Raw genomic sequence first — 20,957 nt, forward strand, 5'->3', positions numbered from 1 at the left:
TGTGGCTGAGAAGCTGTCATTACAAGGAGCGGGAGGGGACCCCCGCCATTTTCAGGGTACTCGGCGCCAGATTAAAAAAAATGACAACATTCAAAACCGTCAAACTTGGCGTTTTGTATGCTTTTAAGTGCAGAGGAGGGGTTTGTGGTCTTTTAGACCCCCAGATCCCTCCACAGGAGTACCTGTTAAGTGATTTAAAAAAAAAAAAATCTATTATGCAATGGCCAAAATATCGGTATCGGCAACGAAAAGCCGCTATCGGTCGATCACTCCTGTCAAACAATCAGGTGTGTGTGCCTTTTACACTATATGAAAGTTCTATGAAACTGCAGTCCAGGGGTCTTCTTGAGATAAGGCTCCCTACATGTGTACATGTCAATAGACCCTTCCATTTGTTCACCAAAAGAATGAGTGGCCTGACTTCCACAACTTCATCACACGTAGAGCAGATGCATTGGCATGAGTAAGTGGCAACGCACATTTTAGCGCATGTTACTGCAACACACAGGCGTGAGTTGGCACCAGAGAAGTGTATTTGGTAATTGTTTAGATTGTCACACCGAAACCTTTAGTTGTATTTATTTTTTTAATTAACCCCCCAGGGGGCCAAGTGCATATTGCATAAACCAAAAAGTAGTGTTGCGCCAGTCATGTGCACACATAGTGTAATAAAACTCAAAATCAGTGTCCATACATGTTCCAATGTCCATACAATCAATCAAATAAACGGTGAATCCACGTGTCCAAAAGAATCTTGTGCAAAACTTAATTAGTGCTTTCGTGATTAGTGCAATCCCACCACCAGGTGAATTGGTCTCTCACCTCTGTTGTGTATATACACAGGGACTTTCAGATAGTAAAGGCTATGGATAGCCTATCACCTCCAGAGGGATTCTCACCAATAGACATAAAAGGGGAACAAAGAGATCTAGTGCTCTCTGTATGGTTGCAGTAAACCGCTTCATTGAGTAAAAGGAATGGTACTCACAAAGGTGGCGCTTCCAAAGCGCATAGCAATCAGCATAAACGGTATCTATGAAGAGACAGCTTCCAGCACGCAGGCTCTGTCCCCTATACGCGTGACGTCGAAGCCCAACCACAGGCATTGACTTCCTCAGTAGGGGTGCATATGCACCCCATCGTCCCTTAAACACCCTTCCTGATTTTGAATGTAGCCCCATTCCATTTTGAAGCCTAAATTATGGGTGTTCCTATTGGAGAAGGTACAGCCGGCATTTAAGTGTTCCTAAACCCACAACAATAAAATCAGTCTGTATTTGCGGTAAAGCATGCTTGTTATATTCACTGTGGAACCTAAGGGGTTAATCTTCTGCATTGTGTAGAAAGGCTGTTTGATTCTGTCTTCTCTGATCCTCCCCTTCTTCCACTGTCCCCAATCTATCTCCTGATAGAACAGAGCCTTTTGGAGTCACTCTGCACATGCTTAAATTGGTGTGTATTGCTATTTGTTTTTTTTGGGAGGGTGCATGTCATCCGCATAAGGCAAGTCAGCACTGTCCAGACAAAGGGTCAGGGGTCCTGCATTAGTAGTACATAGTACAGTCAGAGGAGAATCAAAACTCCCACTACAGGCTTTAACCAGACACTGATAGAAGTCACAAGACTGCTATATACTGCCGATGAGAAAAGGTATTTAGTAGTTTATATTTACTAAAATAATTGCATTTCCATGTTCTGTGTGCTGTGGGAGACCAGATATAGTAAATGCAGGCTCCTGGGTTTAGTAACACTCTAAGCTGAGTGATCTCTCAAATATTATGAATGGACTGTCAGCACTGCTTGTTTATTCATAATCGCAAAAGATGACTCAAAGCTTCACCTTTGTATAACGTATCTGCCAGTGCCCTATGTGTGTAAATGCAGCCGCAGATAAATGACACTTTATCTGAAGCTCTGAGTGAGCTTTTACTGTTATGAATGAAAAAGCAGCATTGATCGTTCATTCACACCAGTGACAGATAACGAAGCACTGCGGTGCTGTGTGTCTTATCAGAGGCTGCGTGTACACATACTCAGCCTGGTCGATGGATCGCATCGGTGCCATTTATACCACAGCCTGACATTGTTGATTGCTCATTCATAAAGCTGAAATATTGCACAGTGCTTTAGCACATTCATCTATTGGCTGGGCTGTTTGTGTAGAAATAGACACACAGTGCTGCAAGCTTGAGTTTTTTTTTTTTGGCAAGCTGGTTTCCAGAGTGCCCCCTACTGCCAGAGACTAGATCTGCCATTTACAAATCGGTCTTTCTAGCGTGGTCGTTAGATGGTGTGGGGGGAATCCTGTCCAACCATGCTTATGATGAATGTACATGGGTAGGCTAAATATGCTCAGTATGTCTGCTTCTTGCTTAGGCTCCGTTCATATCTATGCATCTTGCGATTGGTGCGTTTCTGCACGCACGATTTTACGGCGATTTTTGTTATGCTTTTTTTTTTTTTGGCCAATTCGTTAATTGGGCAGATAAAAAAAAAAAAAAACGCAAATAGCTGCAAAAAACTGCAGCTTCTCCATTGAAGTCTATTGAACCTAAAAATCACAGATTTAAGTTTTAAAAAGTCCCTGACCCTTTCCAAAGACGCAGTGGCTTAAAGCAGCATAGATGTGAACGTGTCCCATAGGAAACCATGTTTGCGGTGTGAACCAGGCCTTAGTAACGCTGTAATTGCTGTTCTGGTCTTACTGCAAATCTATTACGCAGGGTCCTCCTAATTAGAAATTCTAGTTTACGATCTCAGATGTGGAGCTCTCGTAATGCTCTGGGGTGCCAAAGAACATGTGATCTTTCCCATGAAAGGGTTTATTTGTGGGGGGTTTTAGGGTTTGTGTTTTTTTCCCCTTGGATAATGATGTGATTGGGGAATGCTGACGTGTTCTATTGATCTGTGTGAATTTCGATAATAGGTCTGCTTTAAATGTCGCTCCAGTGTTTGTTACTCTCCGAGGTATCACACGCACAGCTTGCTGTCCCACATTGTCAAGAAGTAAAGTTCTTTTTGTTGCTGTGTATGGAGCTTTGTGTTCTATAGAAGGGTTTTATGTGGGAATAGAATTTAGTCAGAAGAAAATATGTCTCCTGTAGAGCAATTATTCCCCAACTTTTTTACATTGATTCCTACAACTGTCATTTTATCCTCCGTGAATAAAACCCATTCTGCAAAGTCTGGTGTGTAATAAAAAAAAAAACATTTATTTCTAGTCTTAAAGTGATACTAAAGCCTTTTTTTTTTTTTTTATTAAAAATAACAAACATGTAAGCGCCGGTTCACATTACCGCGACGCTACTTGCAGGGGCGACCTCCGAGATCGCGGTGCGAGCAGCGCGCCGCGACGTCGGAGTGGCCGCCACGGACTTCATAACATTGAAGTCTATGGCGGTCGCCTCCTGGTCGCCCCAAAGAAGCTCCGGACCCTTTTTCTAGGTCGGAGTGACTTGTGTCGCTCCTATTAGAACGGGTCCGCAGCTTCCCTATGGGAGGCGACCTGCGGCGACCTGTGAGGCGACCAGGTCGCCTCACAGGTCGCCCCAGTGTGAACCGGCACTTATACTTACCTCCTCTGTGCAGTTAGTTTTGCACAGGGCAGGCCGGATCTTCCTCTTCTGGGGTCTCTCTTCTGCTCTTCTGGCCCCCCCTTCTGTTGAGTGCCCCCACAGCAAGCAGCTTGCTATGGGGGCACCCGAGATTCAGCTTTGTGCGTCTTTCAGTCAGATACGGAGCCGTGGCCATGCCCAGCCCCCTTTCTCTCTTCATTGACTGACTGGCTGGCTAACTTTGACAGCTTCGGGAGCTGGTGGCACCATGCTGTCCCAGCCAATAAGGGAAGTCCCGGGCAGCCGAGACACTCCTGCAACATTGCTGTATCTAGATGGGCTCGGGTAAGTATTAGATGGGCTGAAGGCAGCTGCTGAATGCATTAAGATTAAAAAAACCTTCTGCCTTTACAACCACTTTAAAGTGTAAGTTCATTTAAAAAAGGAAACAAAATTAAAAAGTGAACAAGCACCGTACACCCTTCTCCCAGCCTATCACTGCTGTACCTGCCTGCATGAGTGAGGAGCGGTCAGTGCCCATGCTACTCCCCGCTCCTTTCCCTCCTCCTTTTTTTTTTTTTTTGTTTTTGGAAAGGTGAACCAACCCTTAAAATAGTTTTTCATAATAACTGGAAGACGGGTAAAGCCGAACTACATTGCATCTGGGCACCACAAACCAAAAACTCTACCTAATTTATTATTATTATTTAAAGCAAACTCACTCATCTTTCCATATCGCCATGCTTTATTTCACTGAGAAATCACTTTGAAAAACACCCCCTAGCATTTCTGGCCCTGGCGATCATTAGTAAGAACTGATAATTCATGTAGCATTTACTTCCTGGAATCCTAGTGCCCTTGGCTCAGGCATAGGTGGGCTTAGCCGAGAAAACCCCCCTCCCGGTGACTCCTGGGATGTATTGCCTAGGCCTGGAAACCAGGAAGTAACTGAAGAAAGTTAAAACATGTATTTACTAATGTTAGCAGCATAAGAATTCATGGTCAATGAAGTTCCGCTTTAAAGCCAAACTCCAGGTTTTTTTTTTAGTTTAAATTTTAAAAAGTTTTGTTTGGGCCAAGCTAGCCCAAATGATTTTCCTTCACTAAGTTCTGCTGCTCTCAGCACTGTATAAAATGTACGCAGCAGCATTATCTACATATAGTATACAGTGCTGTAATCTGGAAGATGTGCAGGAACTTCCCATCTGCTGCTGGGACAAAACGAAGTCTGGTTGAGCGCTGAACCCTTTTATTTTTCTGACTGAAATACGAGGCTTCCTCTGATTGGCCAAGGTGTAGAAGCTGGTGGATGTCACACTCCACTTGAGCAAATTAAAGTAAGTCTAGCGTGTGTTGCAGCGCCATTTATTTTGAATGGCACTCCAATGCAGCATATGGTAGTGTGTTGCTTTATCAAAAAAGGGTACAATTGTAAGTGCAACCCAAATTTAAAAAACAGTTGGGACGCTGTGTAAAATCTACATAAAAACAATGCAATGATTTGAAAATCTAAAAAAAAAAAAAAAAAAAATGGTATTCACAATAGAAAATATATTAAATGTTTAAACCTATTTAGGAAATTGATGGCAGCAACATGTCTCAAAAAAGTTGGGACAGGGCAACAAAAGCTGGTAGAGCGAAGCCTGGTAGTTTTTTTTTTTTTTTCCTTTCACCCCAGCAGGTTGAACAGAAAAAAAATTGAGTTCAAGAGGAGCCGCTATACTAACTATACAATGTTAATACGACAATCTCCCTGCTGAGCTATTGTATTCTGACAAGTGGAGCCACCCCAGAACACTTCGATCAGCTCTCTCAGCCATTGACTGAGAATGCTGATCGGGAGCAAATAAATTAGCACACCTTTTGCAGTCATGCCACCCTGTCCACAGAAGCTGACCTGGCTTCTGTACACACAGGCTGAATGTGGGCTGGTTTCTATTGAACTAGCAAATGGCGCCCGATATTCAGGATACTCCATGAGCACGGTAAAATTGTGGCAAAATCGCCTGCATTTGTCCGTGCCCTTATGGGCACCTTTTTCTCGATCGGGAAAAAAACGTAAACAGCATTTTTGGCCGCCAAACTTTATGTGCATCTCTATCGGAAACGGGTCTGTAACGTGACTGGGTATAAAAAGAGCATCTTAGAGAGTCAGTGTCTTAGACATAAATCTAGGCAGAGGTTCACCAATCTGAAAAGCTGCATCTAAAAAAAATTTCGGAATAATGTTCCTCAACATAAAATTGCAAAGACTCAATATTGGGCGTCCATGATCTTCGGGCCCTTAGACGGCACTGAATTAAAAACATTCTGTGATGGACATCAATGCATGGGCTCAGGAATACTTAATGATCAGTTCACTGTGCCATCCAAAAATACAAGGTAAAGTTCTATCGTGCAAAGAAGAAGCCATATCTAAACATGATCCAGAAACACTTCCGTCTTCTCCTGGACCAAAGCTCATTTAAAACAGTCTGATGCAAAGTGGAAACTGTTCTGTGGTCAGATCGAAATTGCATTCTTTTTAGCAGCCAAAGGCTCTGTATCTTCCAGATTAAAGAGAAGAGGGACCCCCCTGCTTGTTATCAGCGTTCAGTTCCAAAGCCTGCATTTCTGATGGTATGGGGGTGGATTAGTGCGTATGGAATGGGCTGTTTGTACTTCTGGAAAGGCACCAACAATGCTGAAAGAGATGGGTAGCTAGGTAGATAGATAGATATAGCTATATGTGTGTGTGTATATGTGTATATATAGGTTTTACAGCAGCATGGGCTCAGCAAGAATGGGACAAAATCCCCCTCTCAAAACTCCAGCAACTGGTCTCCTCAGTTCCCAGACATTAGTGTTAAAAGAAGAGGGGATGGTACACCATGGTAAACATGGCACTGCCCCAACTTTTTTTGGAATTGGTGGTGTACTTTGCTAGCTTTTTGATGCCTTGTCCCATATTTTATTTATTTTTTAAACTTGTTGCTGCCATCAATTTCAAAATTACCATATTTCATTTTTAAAATGGTACATTTTCTTAGTTTAAACATTTGACTTGTTTTCTATTGTGAATAAAATATGGGTTTATGAGACTTGCAAATTACATTTGTTTTTTATTTAGATTTTACGCATTGTCCCAACTGTTTTGGAATTGGGGCTGTACGTTAGGGTGCATTCATTTTAAATAGGCTGCCTTAATGCAGTGGTAACATTTGCTTTGTTACCACTGCCTTAATTCTCCCCCTGGCTCGCCTGAAGAGCTTGCAATCATGGATGAGTTGATTGCTTCCATTAAGCAAACGCTGCGTTTGCAGGACGAAGTGTGTCCCCCCGCTGCCTTGGCGGCTTATGGGACGCAGAGAAAACGCAGGACGCCGCAGGTTTTTCCCTGCAATGCTGATTTTCAGCGCGCTGTTAAGGATCAATGGCGCGATCTGCGCAAACCTTTTGCGGTACCAAGTAAATTCAAGCTGCGTTATCCTTTTTCGCCTGCCACTGATGAACGGTGGTGTGTGCCTCCACCAGTGGATCATGCAATTGCGGTTTTGAACAAAGCCACTGCGATTCCTGCAGAGGGTTCCCCTGTTTTCCGTGATGCCACGGATAGGAGACTGGAGTCTCTTGCCCGTCATACTTATTCTGTTACGGGTTCTATGCTTAAGGCTCTGTTTGCTTCTCTCATGGCGGCCCAGGCGATCGCAAGTTGGACGCAGATGCTTAGGCGCGTTCTAGTGGCCGATTCGGCCTCGGCGGCGACCCTGGATATGGTGGATCAGATCCACCAGGGTGTCATGTATCTGTGTGATGCGGACCTGGACCTGATTCCGTTGGCTGCACGTGTGCACAGCGTGGCGGTGTTGTCTCGCCGCCTGGTTTGGTTAAAATGTTGGTCGGTGGACCAATCTTCACGTAAGACCTTAGCCAATCTGCCTTATGATGGGTCTCTCCTTTTTGGGGAGTCCCTGGATGTGTTGATTAAGGGGATCACCGGGGGTAAGAGCACTCTCTTGCCCCATTTCCCCAAGGCTAAGGGGGCTTCTGGGAAGAAGCATGCAAATTTTCGGCCCCCTCAGGGGTCCTTTCGTGCCTTTCGGCCGCACTACAAGGGCAAACCGTTCAAAGGTCAAGGCTCTCAGAAGAAGCCCTGGTCTGGGAAACAGAAGTCCGGCCAATCCGGACCTGCAGCCCATAACAGTTCGGCCTGAAGGGGCGCCCTCACCCAGTTTTGGGGTGGGGGGACGCTTGCTCGGTTTTCTTCAGCCCTGGTTGGCCCGTGTGCGGGACAGATGGGTTCTGGAAATCGTTCGATCTGGTTACAAGATCGAGTTTCTCTCTCGGCCGGAGAGCAGATTTTTTCCCTCAAATCTTCAACTGTCTCCAGAGCGCCTGCGGGACCTGCACCTGGCGGTGCGGGACCTGAGGGCTCAGGGAATGGTGGTTCCGGTGCCTCATCGGGACAGGTTTCGGGGGTTTTATTCCAATCTGTTCACCGTGCCCAGAAAGGAGGGCAAGGTTCGTCCGATTCTGGACTTGAAGGCTCTGAACCGCTCTGTGCGGGTTCGCAAGTTCCGCATGGAATCCCTGCGGTCGGTGGTGGCTGCCCTGGTTCCGGGGGAATTCATGGCCTCCATCGATTTGAAGGATGCGTACCTTCACATCCCCATATTCGAGGGTCATCAGAGGTACCTTCGATTTGCCATTGCGGAGGATCACTACCAGTTCGTGGCGTTGCCCTTTGGTCTCGCCTCGGCTCGGCGGGTCTTCACCAAGGTGCTTGCACCGGTTCTGGCATTGAGGGCCCAGGGCATTTCTGTCCTGGGGTATCTGGACGACATTCTGGTTCGGTCTGCGACCAGACAGGGTCTGGAGGAGGACCTGTCTGTCACAATGCAAACTCTGCAGGTGTTTGGTTGGACGATAAATTTTCCAAAGTCGACACTGAGTCCGTCGGTTCGTCTCCCCTATCTGGGAATGATACTGGACTCGGTGCAGGCGAAGGTCTTCCTGCCGGAAGACAAACTCAGGACTCTTCAGGAGGAAGTCAGGTCCCTCAGGGACGTTCCGAACTCGTCTCTGCGGACGTGTATGAGATGTCTGGGATTGATGGTCTCGGCCTTCGAGGCGATTCCTTTCGCACAGTTTCACACGCGGGGTATCCAAGCGGAGATCCTGTCCAGGTGGGACGGGCGACCTCAATCTCTGGATCTTCAAATCTCGTTGAGTCTTCGCACCAGGGAAAACCTTCTGTGGTGGCTCCAGTCCCCGTTGGTGTCCGGGGGCAAGTCGTTTCGTCCGATCTCGTGGACGGTAATCACCACGGATGCCAGCCTGTCGGGCTGGGGTGGAGTTCTGGGCGTTCTGTCCGCTCAGGGGACTTGGTCGGAGGGGGAGTCTTCCCTTCCGATCAACATTCTGGAATTGCGTGCGATAAGGCTCTGTCTTCATCGCTGGACGGACCGGCTGCAGGGTTGCCCGGTTCGGGTGCAGACGGACAATGCCACGGCGGTGGCCTACATCAACCACCAAGGGGGCACCAGGAGTGCCCGAGCGGCTCGAGAAGTGGCCGACATTCTGTCTTGGGCCGAGACTCATGTCCCGGCGATAACGGCGGTTCACATTCCGGGAGTGGAGAACTGGCAGGCGGACTATCTGAGTCGCCAGACCCTGGATCAGGGGGAATGGTCTCTCCATCCGGCTGTCTTCCAGACGTTGTGCGCGAAGTGGGGTCTTCCAGATGTGGACCTGTTCGCGTCTCGCCTCAACAACAAGGTGAAGAGGTTCGTGGCAAGGACGCGCGACCCTCGGGCAGACGCGTCGGACGCGTTAGTGGCCCCGTGGCATCAGTACAGGCTGATGTACGCGTTTCCACCGATTCAGTTGCTGTCCAGGTTCCTTCGCAGGTTACACTCGGAACGCAACACGGTGATTCTTGTGGCACCGGACTGGCCTCGCCGGTCCTGGTACGCAGACCTCGTGAATCTGGCGGTCAACGCCCCGTGGCGTCTGCCTCTTCGAGACGATCTACTGTCTCAAGGACCAATATACCATCCTGCTTTACAGTCGCTGGCTTTGACGGCCTGGCTGTTGAGACCGAGGTCCTGAAGGAGAGGGGTCTCTCTCCGGAGGTCGTTCATACTTTAATCAACGCAAGGAAGTCTTCCTCGGGGAAGGTTTATTACCGTACTTGGAAGGCCTATTTTGCCTGGTGTGAGTCCAGGGGGTTTTCACCCCGCACGTACTCGGTGTCCCGTGTGCTGTCTTTCCTTCAAACGGGTGTTGATCAGCGTTTGGCGCTGGCTACGATAAAGGGTCAGGTGTCTGCTCTGGCCGTTCTGTTTCAACGTCCCGTGGCTTCCAACCCTTTGGTTGGCACCTTTGTTCAGGGTGTGCGGCATCTGGTTCCCCCGAGGCGGGATCCTCTGCCCCCTTGGGACTTGAATCTCGTTCTCTCTGTGTTACAACGTGCTCCTTTTGAACAGATCAGGGAGATCTCGTTGTCTATGTTGTCCAAAAAGGTCGCCTTTTTGGTGGCGATCACTTCGGCTCGCAGAGTGTCGGAACTGGCGGCTTTGTCCTGCAAGTCTCCGTACCTGGTTATTCATTTGGATAAGGTGGTCTTGCGACCTAATCCTTCTTTTCTGCCGAAACGAGTTTCGGAATTCCATCTTAATGAGGATATTGTCTTGCCTTCGTTGTGCACGAAGCCTAAACATCCAAAGGAGGTGAGATTGCACTCTCTGGATGTTGTTCGGGCGATAAGGGTTTACCTTAAATCGACTGAGTCTTTTCGAAAGACGGACTCCTTGTTTGTTCTTCCAGAGGGTCCTCGGAAGGGCATGGCGGCTTCGGCCTCTACCATCGCCAAATGGATCAGGCAGACCATTGAACAGGCCTATGCTTTGCAGGGGAAGGTTCCCCCTGTGCCTGTGAAGGTGCACTCTACTAGATCTCTGAGTACGTCCTGGGCCTGTCGTCATGGGGCTTCTGTAGCCCAGGTGTGTAAGGCGGCGACTTGGTCGACCGTGCACACTTTCACAAAATTCTACAAAGTAGATGTTCAGGCATCGGCGGATGCTTCCTTTGGCCGCAAGGTTCTTAGTGCGGCTGTTCCCTAGGGTCCCTTGTTGGGGACTCCTGGCTGTTGGGATAAGTTTTGTATCCCCTGGTTTTTTTGTCTTTTCCTGGGTTGTTGCTCCTGTTGAGCACTTATTTTTGCTGTTGCCCAGCTGGTTTCCTTCCTTTGGTAAGGTTCCTTTCTTTGATGTGGAGACTGCGTTGCCTTTCGGCGCGGATGCGTTTCCCACCCCTCATGTTTGCACTGCTTTGGGACGTCCCCATATGTGACGAATATGAAGAGGCGGCGACTGTCGGAGGACGTAAGAGAAAACGGAATTTTTGTAAAATCTTACCTGTAAAATTCCTTTCTCTGAGTCCTCCGACAGTCGCCGCCCCCGCCCCTCTTTTGGGGTTTGATTGTATACTCTACTGCTATTCCACTAAAACTGAGATATGGTTGCAGGAAGTAGGAGGGTAATGACTGAGGGGACCACCCCTTGAGGGTGGGATATGTTAAAGCTTTATTGTTAACATATTCTGTTGCCTAGCTACTCCTTCGGAGCAAAGTCTAATACCCCATATGTGACGAATATGAAGAGGCGGCGACTGTCGGAGGACTCAGAGAAAGGAATTTTACAGGTAAGATTTTACAAAAATTCCGTTTTTTGTGCTGCAGGTAAAATACATATCTCTGAGTTCGACAGACACAGCACCCACCCCTCTATGGAGTTTTGATACTTCGAATACTGCTTGCTACTAAGCTGAATACCTGTAGCAGAGAGGGGGGGTTCTATACCAGCTGAGGACGGCCCATGGGCGTTGCAAAGTTCTCACTAGTCGTACTCCTGCAGGAGACAATATAGCCCTATATTGATGATTAATGGAGCACTGTGTCCGTTGAACTCAGAGAAATGGATTTTAGGGTGAGTACAAAAATCCTATATTTTTTAGTAAATATAAACTGCTAAATACCTTTTTTGATCAGCAGTTAGAGCAGTCTTGTGACTTCTAACAGTGTCTGCTTAAAGCTTGTAGGAGGAGTTTTCATTCTCTTCTGACTGTCCTATGAGGCTGCAGTACCCCTGACCCTCTGTCTGGACAGTGCTAAATGGCCCTGTGCTGATCACGTGCAGCCTCCCAAGAAGAAAAAAAAGAAAAAAACAAAAAAACAAAAACAAACCTTTAGTTTCATATAATATACCTTCCTATTTAGTAAATGTATCTATTTACCAAAGATAGCAGCATAAGGATTAAACATATTTCATGTTAATTGTGAGAGTTTAGTTCCAATTTAGACTTGTCTTGCAGTGCCACTTGGTGGTAAAGTCTGACGTTGCAATTTAACCCTAAAATGCAATGGTTCTCCGCTATACTTTTCAATGATCAGAGTCCAGTTCGGTCTGTGCTTTCATTTTGCTGTAACTTTGAAGTGCTAAAAAGTCGTGCTGTTTGATTTCCACCTCTGAACCATTCATGCAATGTTTAATCAGCCCAATCATACAAATGATTTCATTGCCACAAAGGTCCCGCTTATATTACACATTCATTATCGTAGTCTTCTTTCATCCCTACCCCAGCTAGTGAAAAGGAACGACCCAATAGAGAGCTGTACATTACCTGCCTTGGTAATGATCCCTTGAATTATAAGTAGCTGCAATTAGAATGTGTTGTGTTAGTGACAGGGCTAGATTGCTTTTGAAAACCGTTTTTGACTCTTTATAGCAGAGGTGCAGCTCTTGTAGGAATCTGCACAAAATAGAATTTGATTCATCAACGGCTATGTAGTGTAAATAAAGTGATAATAAAGCCTTGTTTTTTTCTTAAATAACAAACATGTTATACTTACCTGCTCTGTGCAGTAGTTTTGCACAGAGCATCCCAGATCCTCCCTCCTCCTCTCGGTTCCCACACCGGTGCTCCTGGCTTCTCCCTCCTGCCGGGTGCCCCCACAGCAAGCAGTTTGCTCTGGGGGCACCCAAGCAGGCGTGCTCCCAAGCTGCAGCTTTGTGTGCCCATTAACGCATGGAGCTGCAGCTCAGGCCCGCCCCCTCTGACTCCTGATTGGATCACTGGATGTGGTGTACAGCATCGAGAGCATATGGCTTTTGCGGCTACCAAAAGCCAATCGGGAGTGCAAGTCCCTGGAGAGGCAAGGCTCTCGTGGACATTGCTGGATCGAGAGGAGGCTCGGGTAAGAATTGGAGAGGCTGCACACAGGTTTGCATGAAGGTAAAATACCTTTTGCCTTTGCAACCACTTAACGTTTTATCTAACTCAAGAAAACATTTGGATTCTGAAAACATAACCTTATGCAAGTTACCCCTGATCTCAGAAAGCAATTTACTTCCCGCAAACTGACGTACCTGTAAGGCTTGCTGAAGTGATTGTACTGGGATGGTGCAGCTGCAGGCATCAACCCGGTAGTCGTCTTTCAGGAGATAACAGCCGATGCGGCTCAGCGGTCGCTTGGCCGTTATCCCAGCGAGACCTGAGCAACCAGCCGGCACTAAGGAACCCAGAAGCGACGTCACTTCCTGTTTGATCGGCTGCTAACGACGCCGATTAAAAAAAAAAAAAACTCCGTATTCAAAAATGCAGATTTCAGCATTTTAAATACTTACAAAGTGGAGGGGTCTGGGGTCATTAAGACCCCTGATCCCCCTATAAAGAGTACCTGTCACTGCCTATTACTGTCACAAGGGATGTTTACATTCCTTGACAGCAATAAAAGTGATCAGATTTTCAGATTTTATTTATTTTTTGCTAAAAATAAAAAATTAAAATAGGGGAAAAAAAAATTCTAAAGCGCCCATGTCCCTGTGAGCTCGCACGAAAGAAAACCCGTAAAAATACATGTCATGCCCGAAAATTAAAGCTGTGTTCAAACCACACATGTGAGGGATCGCCAGAGCAGGAGCAATAATTCTAGAAATTACTCTGGCGACGCTACCTCACGTGTGGTTGGATCACCGTTTTCAGCGGCAGGCGTGACTTGCGTATGCGTTTTTTCTTTTGTGCGGGAGCTCACGGCAACGCTTTAAAAATGTTTAACGGTTACCAGTTTAGAGTTACAAATTGTCACCTATGGAGATTTTTAAGTACAGTAGTGTGTCGCCATTCCGCAAGTGTGTGCAATTTTAAACCGTAACATGTTAGGTATCTATTTACTCGGCGAGACGTCCTCTTTCACAATATACAAATAATTGGGCTAACTTTACTGTTTTGTTTTTTTTAAATGCTGTGAAATGTATTTTTCCCCAAAAATTGCATTTGAAAGACCGCTGCGCAAATACCGTGTGACAAAAAATATTGCAATGACCGCCATTTTATTCTCCAGAGTCTTTGCTTAAAAAAATGTATAATGTTTGGGGGTTCGAAGTAATTTTCTAGCAAAAAAATACAGATTTTTAACTTGTAAACAACATGTCAGAAATGGGCTTGGTCCTTAGTGCCCATCAGTGCAGCCTCATTAGTGCCATCCTATCACTGCATAGGGATCATAAGGAGGAGAGCCGGTCGGATCACACGGAGCGGGGATCTTCCGCCGCGACACAGCTTGGTTCTGTAAACGCCTGCCGCTGTCAAAGTCCTGCCTCCTGGACCGGCTCCTATAATTGAATTCACATTACTTCAATTTTCTGGCATTAGACCAGTGTACTGTCTATCATAGGAGCCGGTCCAGGGGGCGGAACTTTGTTTGATACCGGCTGGCGTTTACAGATCCAAGCTGTCATAGTGCAAGATCTCCACTCTGTGTGATCCGACTGGCTTTCCTCCTCCTCTCCCCACTGTTTCTGTCCGATCTCTAACACCTATTAGGTTTTTATTGCTTTCCCCCATTGCTGGTGTCAGTGGGGAGGGATAGTGTCCCATTGCTGGTGTGAGTGGCAGGACTAGTGTCCCATTGCTGGTGTGAGTGGCAGGACTGGTGTCCCATTGCTGGTGTGAGTGGCAGGACTGGTGTCCCATTGCTGGTGTGAGTGGCAGGACTGGTGTCCCATTGCTGGTGTGAGTGGCAGGACTGGTGTCCCATTGCTGGTGTGAGTGGCAGGACTGGTGTCCCATTGATGGTGTGAGTGGCAGGACTGGTGTCCCATTGCTGGTGTGAGTGGCAGGACTGGTGTCCCATTGCTGGTGTGAGTGGTAAGAATGGTGCTAAATCATGTGTGTCAGTAGAAGGCATATTGCCTCCTAATCAGTGGGAGAAATGGTGTCCCAGGAGCCAGAAAAAGTAAAGGACTGAAGTTTGGAGACCACTGCTTTAAGGCATGCCTCCACCCCCCTGAATACAGCTCATATAGTATATGTGGCCCTGCCTGGAATGACCCTTTTTTTTTTTTTTTCTAAAAGCATTGCTGGGTCCTAATTTTCTGTTCACATGAGCCACAGCCCCGTTTAATTGTGTATAAAGAGCCGTACCAATCAGGATTGCTGGAAGCTGCCATAAGTACGGCTCCCCATAGAATAAATGTACCTAGGATATGTGCCTTTCACACTATACACAGTGTTGGCCGCCATCATGTGGAATAAACCAATGTTCAGTCATATTTGTAGGATCTCTGTGATATTATGGCGGTAAGATGGTGATGACGTGAATAATTGCAGGGAATGAAGATCCCAGGCTATAAAAAGCACAGTGACTCTATAATTTCCTAGGATTCCATTGTCCGCTAGAATATTAAAGGAACATCCGTGTGGTTCTGCATTGAAGCAGAGATATCCTTACAAGGATGTATGTGGTCTGTTTTTGGCTTGTGTGTATAAAGTGTCTGGGCCTGCCAGGCTGAAATAAGAATGGACTTGTCTAAATTACAGTTAACCCCCCTTGAACTCCTTGAGTAACAATCTACCTACAATAAAACCTAAATTAAAAATACTAACCGCATGCAAAGCCATTTACCACTGCCCCCACTACATCAATAATCTTGTCTCCGTACGTCACCCAAAATCTCCTCTCTGCTCCTCCCAAGATTTCCTTCTCTCTAGCTCGCTTGTCTCCTCCTCCCAGGACTCCTTCAAAGCCTCTCCTATTCTCTGAAACTCTTTACCCCAATCTATCCGGCTTTCTCCTACTCTGTCCATTTTAGGCAATCCCTGAAAACTCATCCCACCCTCCCCTAACAACTGAACTTTTTATTCCCCCATCAGATTATCCTTCGCCATTCTTTCCTTTTGTACTTCTTGCTCCTTCCTATTAGATTGTAAACTCTTAGAAGAAGGGACCTCCTAACCCTCTATGAATTGTATTACAACTGTAAGGCCTCCCTTTTTAGTGTAAAGAGCTACACAAACTCATGGCAATATATAGAGCCTGTATAATATTTGTTTTGTGAAGTTTTTATAGATATATCTCTATTCTCACAAAAGTGAGTACACCCCTCACATTTTTGTAAATATTTTATTATATCTTTTCATGTGACAACACTTTAGAAGTTACACTTTGCTACAATGTAAAGTAGTGAGGGCACAGCTTGTATAACAGTGTACATTTGCTGTCTCCTCAAAATAACTCAACACACAGCCATTAATGTCTAAACCACTGGCAACAAAAGTGAGTACACCCCTAAGTGAAAATGTCCAAATTGGGCTCAAAGTGTCAATATTTTGTGTGGCCACCATTTTATTCCCAAAACTGCTTCAACCCTCTTGTGCACGGAGTTCACCAGAGCTTCACAGACTGCCACTGGAGTTCTCTTTCACTCCTTCATGATGACCTCACAGAGCTGGTGGATGTTAGAGACCTTGCGTTCCTCCACCTTTCTTTTGAGGATGCCCCACAGATGCTCAATAAGGATTAGGTCTGGAGACATGCTTGGCCAGTCCATCACCTTTACCTTTACCTTCAGCTTCTTTAGCAAGGCAGTGGTTGTCTTGAAGGTGTGTTTGGGGTCATTATGTTGGAATACTGCCCTGCGGCCCAGTCTTTGAAGGGAGAAGATCTTGCTCTGCTTCAGTATGTCACAGTACATGTTGGCATTCATGGTTCCTTCAATGAGCTATAGCTCCCCACTCATGCAGCCCCAGACCATGACACTCCCACCACCATATTTGACTGTAGGCAAGACACACTTGTCTTTGTACTCCTCACCTGGTTGCCGTTGCACACGCTTGACATCTGAAATAAATAAGTTTATCTTGGTCTCATCAGACCACAGGACATGGTTCCAGTAATCCATGTCCTTAGTCTGCTTGTCTTCAGAAAACTTTTTGCGGGCTTTCTTGTGCTTCATCTTTAGAAGAGGTTTCCTTCTGGGATGACAGCCATGCAGACCAATTTGATGCAGTGTGCGGCGTATGGTCTGAGCACTGTGCAAATCACATGTGATGTGTGTGCGATGCAAATTCAGCCATGCAGATTGTATGGCTGAATTTGCATCGCATTCGGACCAAAGTCACACAAGACCTTTATGGTTTTCACCAGAATCGGATCGCATGGGTGTTCACACCTATGGGATCCGATTGTTTTCTGAACTGACAGTTCGCATTGCGATATGCAAACTAATCTGGGGCTGTCGTTAACTTGGTATTGACACCCCCAGCAGTTTGAATATGGCAGTGTGAACTGCCTGTAAGCCGGGTGCGATGCGGGAACCCACAGTGGATTCGCAGGATTCCCGCATCGCATCAATGTGAACCGACAGTTAGAAATATATTTACCTAGAAAAATGGCGACGTGTTCAAAACTTAGTTTACCCGCTATATAGTTATATATGTGTATTGGTATGTATTAGTATATTGTAGAGTATTCTGTTCAAACATACTAGAATTGCCAGCCCCCCCCCCCCCCCCCCCAAATTCCAGTACAGGAAAACTAACAACTGATTGACTGGTAGAAGTGCTCTTATTCTGACCTAAGACAATCCATTTCGGTCTTAGAATGGGAACATTTGTTGTAACTGAAACTAAGCCCAGAAATGGATGAAATGTCTGCTGAACTCACAATGCAGGCCATACAAGCTAAAGGGATTAAGGGGAAGTATAAAATCATAGAATACAGAAGTGCTTAGATTCCATCTGAATCCTAAAGTGCATGGTGTGTGTGTGTGTGTGTTTTTTTTTTTTTTTTTTTAATGCTTTTTATGGGAATGTACAGGACATTTTCTTGTTTGGTCACGATTAAACTTTTTTTTTTTTTTTTTTTTTTATAGGGAAATTAGAAATGCTGCTTATGACTTTTTTTTTTTTATTTTTTTATTTATTTTTTATTTGTTTTCATATACAGCCAGCAGGTGGAGCTCTGAAATCGGTTTCAGGTTTTCCTTGGTAGTCATGTCTGTTTTGTTAAAAGAACCGGTTACTTTGAGGAAAAAGGCAACTGCTGTCTCTTTAGAAAACCCATAGTGTTTGGGGAATTATTTGTCATCTATTAAAGTGGTTGTAAACCCTTACATATACCCAGTGAAGTGACTGGCCTCTGGTGACAAAACCAATCCCCCTAAATTGTACCTGTTTATCTGCAGCCTTTATCTGCTGTATTTTCAAGCTTACCTGAGATTTCAGAAAAAAGGGGACAGAGAGCTGAAGGTACACAATGTAGAGCTCAGTGGGGATAGCTCTAAGGTAATTGGAGGGAAAAGACCCCCCTCCCCACAGCACGCTGAGCTGAGCCCCCCCCCCCCCCTTTAAAGGGGAATTTAAGTCTCCTTTTTGTTTGTCACTTTTGATGTGCCTGGAGTTGGGCTTTAAAAACATCAATCCTAACATTTGCCGTCTTCTGACCCTTCTAGTGCTATGTATATTTCACCAATACAGGTCTTAGATCAGCAGACGATCTGGACCCATAGCTGAGGCCTATGCCATGCTGGGCAATGTTCCCATTCTCTGATGAAGCAGCGGGCTGATCAATCCTGTGTAAATTATTATACAGGATTTATATAGCGCCAACAGTTTGCGCAGAGCTTAACAAAATGAAGGCAGACATTACAGTTACAATACAATTTGGAACAAAAGGAATCAGAGGGCCCTGCTCGTTAGAGCTTACAATCTAAAAGGGAGGGAAATGCATCCTTTTCCATAGGCCATTAGGCATAAGCTGTCTACATGCTAGCCTTCAGGAAAAAGGCTTCCCCCCCACCGTGGTCTGTGGCCCCACACCTTTGGCCCCATCTCCCTGGCAAGGCAGGTTCTTCAACCAAGGCCATACGTCCATTAGTAAATGTTAAATCTATGTGAAGTGATGCTGATGAGATTACTGTTGAAGTGCATTCGTCAAATTTCTGCTAATGACGGACCATTTCCTGGTCAAAACACTAAGTGCATCTCTGTGCATTTTTCTGTCTGATCACGTGTGCGGCTGCATTTGCCTTTATGCATCAGTTTGATTCCCCACATTTCAATAATACTCTGGAGACTTTGCTCACTCTTAATGCAACACTAGAGAAGGTTCGTTGCTGGAAACTCCATAGTGGTGGACATATAATGAACATGCATATTAAAAAACAAAAAAAACAAAGTGGTGTGTATCCACCTGTATAATGGCCGCCTACGTGACATGGGAAGCTTATGCAATGCTTGCAATAGGCTTTGGAATGTGGACATTGTGCCTAGTGCTAAGTAAGCTTGCTTTACAGCGCTAGGGCCCTGTCTTTATGAAGTTTGTATATTTTCCTGATGTTGTGGTGTGTTTGCAGTTGTGCCAGTGCTTCCAAGTGCATTATTTGACACAAATACATATTTCTATGTTAGCCAGAAGCTTTCTCCTAGGCATATAACATGGTTCAGACCCTGAGGTTGAGCCTTTCTCTACCGCTGCACCCATGATGCATGTACCTCTCTATTAGCATCCCAGGCACCCACAGTCAGGGCTGCCGTTAGAAATCGCGGGGCCCCGTACAGACTACCTGTCAGCCCCCCCCCCCCCCCCAAGAAAATATTAAAGATATATTTAGCTAAAATAACAACACAATCACTATTAGCAGACACAAATATAACATAACTCACATAATTCCTGCTAAATCTAAAAAAAAAAAACGTTGAGAATTAAAAATGAAGATGAGATGCAAAAAATATACAGGCTGGGCAGTTGGAGCTCCGGGATCAGAGATACAGAGGGAGAGAAACAAAGTTACAAATAAACTCCTGAACAGAGATAACATTAGAGCCAGTGCTGGGAGGGGGGCCCACACAGGGAGGGGGATTAGTGAGTGACAACTGTCTTTCTCAGCAGATAAAAGCTGGCAGCAGGGAGATCTTGTATTTGTTGTCCATCACTAATCCCCCCCTCTGTGTGGGCCCCCCTGTGTGCTCGGGCACCCTACAAGGGCTGGTGGTCCCCCCCCCCCCCCCCATCAGCGGTCCTGCCCACAGTAGAGTAAGAGATGCCAAAGCCCAGCCCATGTGTAAAACCCTGCAGAACACCTGCTAAAGCTACAAGGTAGGAGTGTTTGTTGTCATCAGCCTGAGTAGACCAGTGGACTGAGAACAGATGATGTGCAATCACTGTCCAACTGTTTAGGAACCTTTTCTATGTAATCCGTAAATTTTACATGTACAGTACATGAATCCTGGCTGCAGAAATCATAGGCCGTGTTTGCTTGGTGCAGGCTGGGCAGCGGTAAACAAACACCTTTCATTCTGGCCAAAGGAAGCCTGTGAATCTTGCAGCCAAGATTCACACTAGCTGTAATCACAAGTGTGAATGGAGCCTGAAGCCTAGCATACACGATTAGAATATCAGACGAATGATCATCCCATTTTTTTTTTTTTTCATGCTTGTTTATCGAAAACCGATAAATTACTAAAGTTACGACAATTCTTGTAACAGAGAATACAACTTCAGAAGTGATTTTATTGTAATCTTTCTTTTCCAAGCATGCGTGGTCTTGGTCACATGATTTTTTCATATAAATACCATACTAATTGCACGAAAATTGTTTGTTCATCAGTTTTTCTATTTATTTCTTTTTGTTTTTTTTTACCATAAGGGTCATGTCACACTAGTAAACCTGTAGCGGCTACGCAATCTCTCTCCTAAGGCTGGGTACATAGGGACCGAAAAGCAGCCGAAAGTGGTTGGTTCCACTGGAACTGGACAACTTTCTGCTCATGTGTACATCTCCTTACTCAAAGAAGTTTGTCTTACAACTGGCTTCTGTTGAATGAGGATGCTGGAAAACCAGCATCTGATTAGCGCTTGCAACCAATGGCTCCCAGTCAGAGCACATAAGCTCAGCTGGGGTGATCGTGCGCACCAACATCGCTAAGGCTGGCAGTGCACTGTGGAAATTCACCCAATTCCCCCATCAACACAGACAATGTTGATGGGAGCATCCCTCCTGCCGAGCCATTGTCTTCTCCCGGTGGGGGAAGTTGTCCCCAATTGGAGAAGACAGTGATTGTTGGCAGCTGTATCCCCTAGCG

The 20,957-nt window shown here is 45.8% G+C and overlaps 1 protein-coding gene across 1 annotated transcript in view; it reads left to right on the forward strand.

Moving 5' to 3' along the window:
• The window catches only part of LPGAT1 (lysophosphatidylglycerol acyltransferase 1), a 267,682-nt gene that overhangs the window by 157,334 nt on the left and 89,391 nt on the right, over window positions 1–20,957 (forward strand). The window lies entirely within an intron of this gene.

The sequence above is a fragment of the Pelophylax lessonae genome (genome assembly GCF_965119305.1).
Source record: "Pelophylax lessonae genome assembly, chromosome: 3".
NCBI lineage: Eukaryota > Metazoa > Chordata > Amphibia > Anura > Ranidae > Pelophylax > Pelophylax lessonae.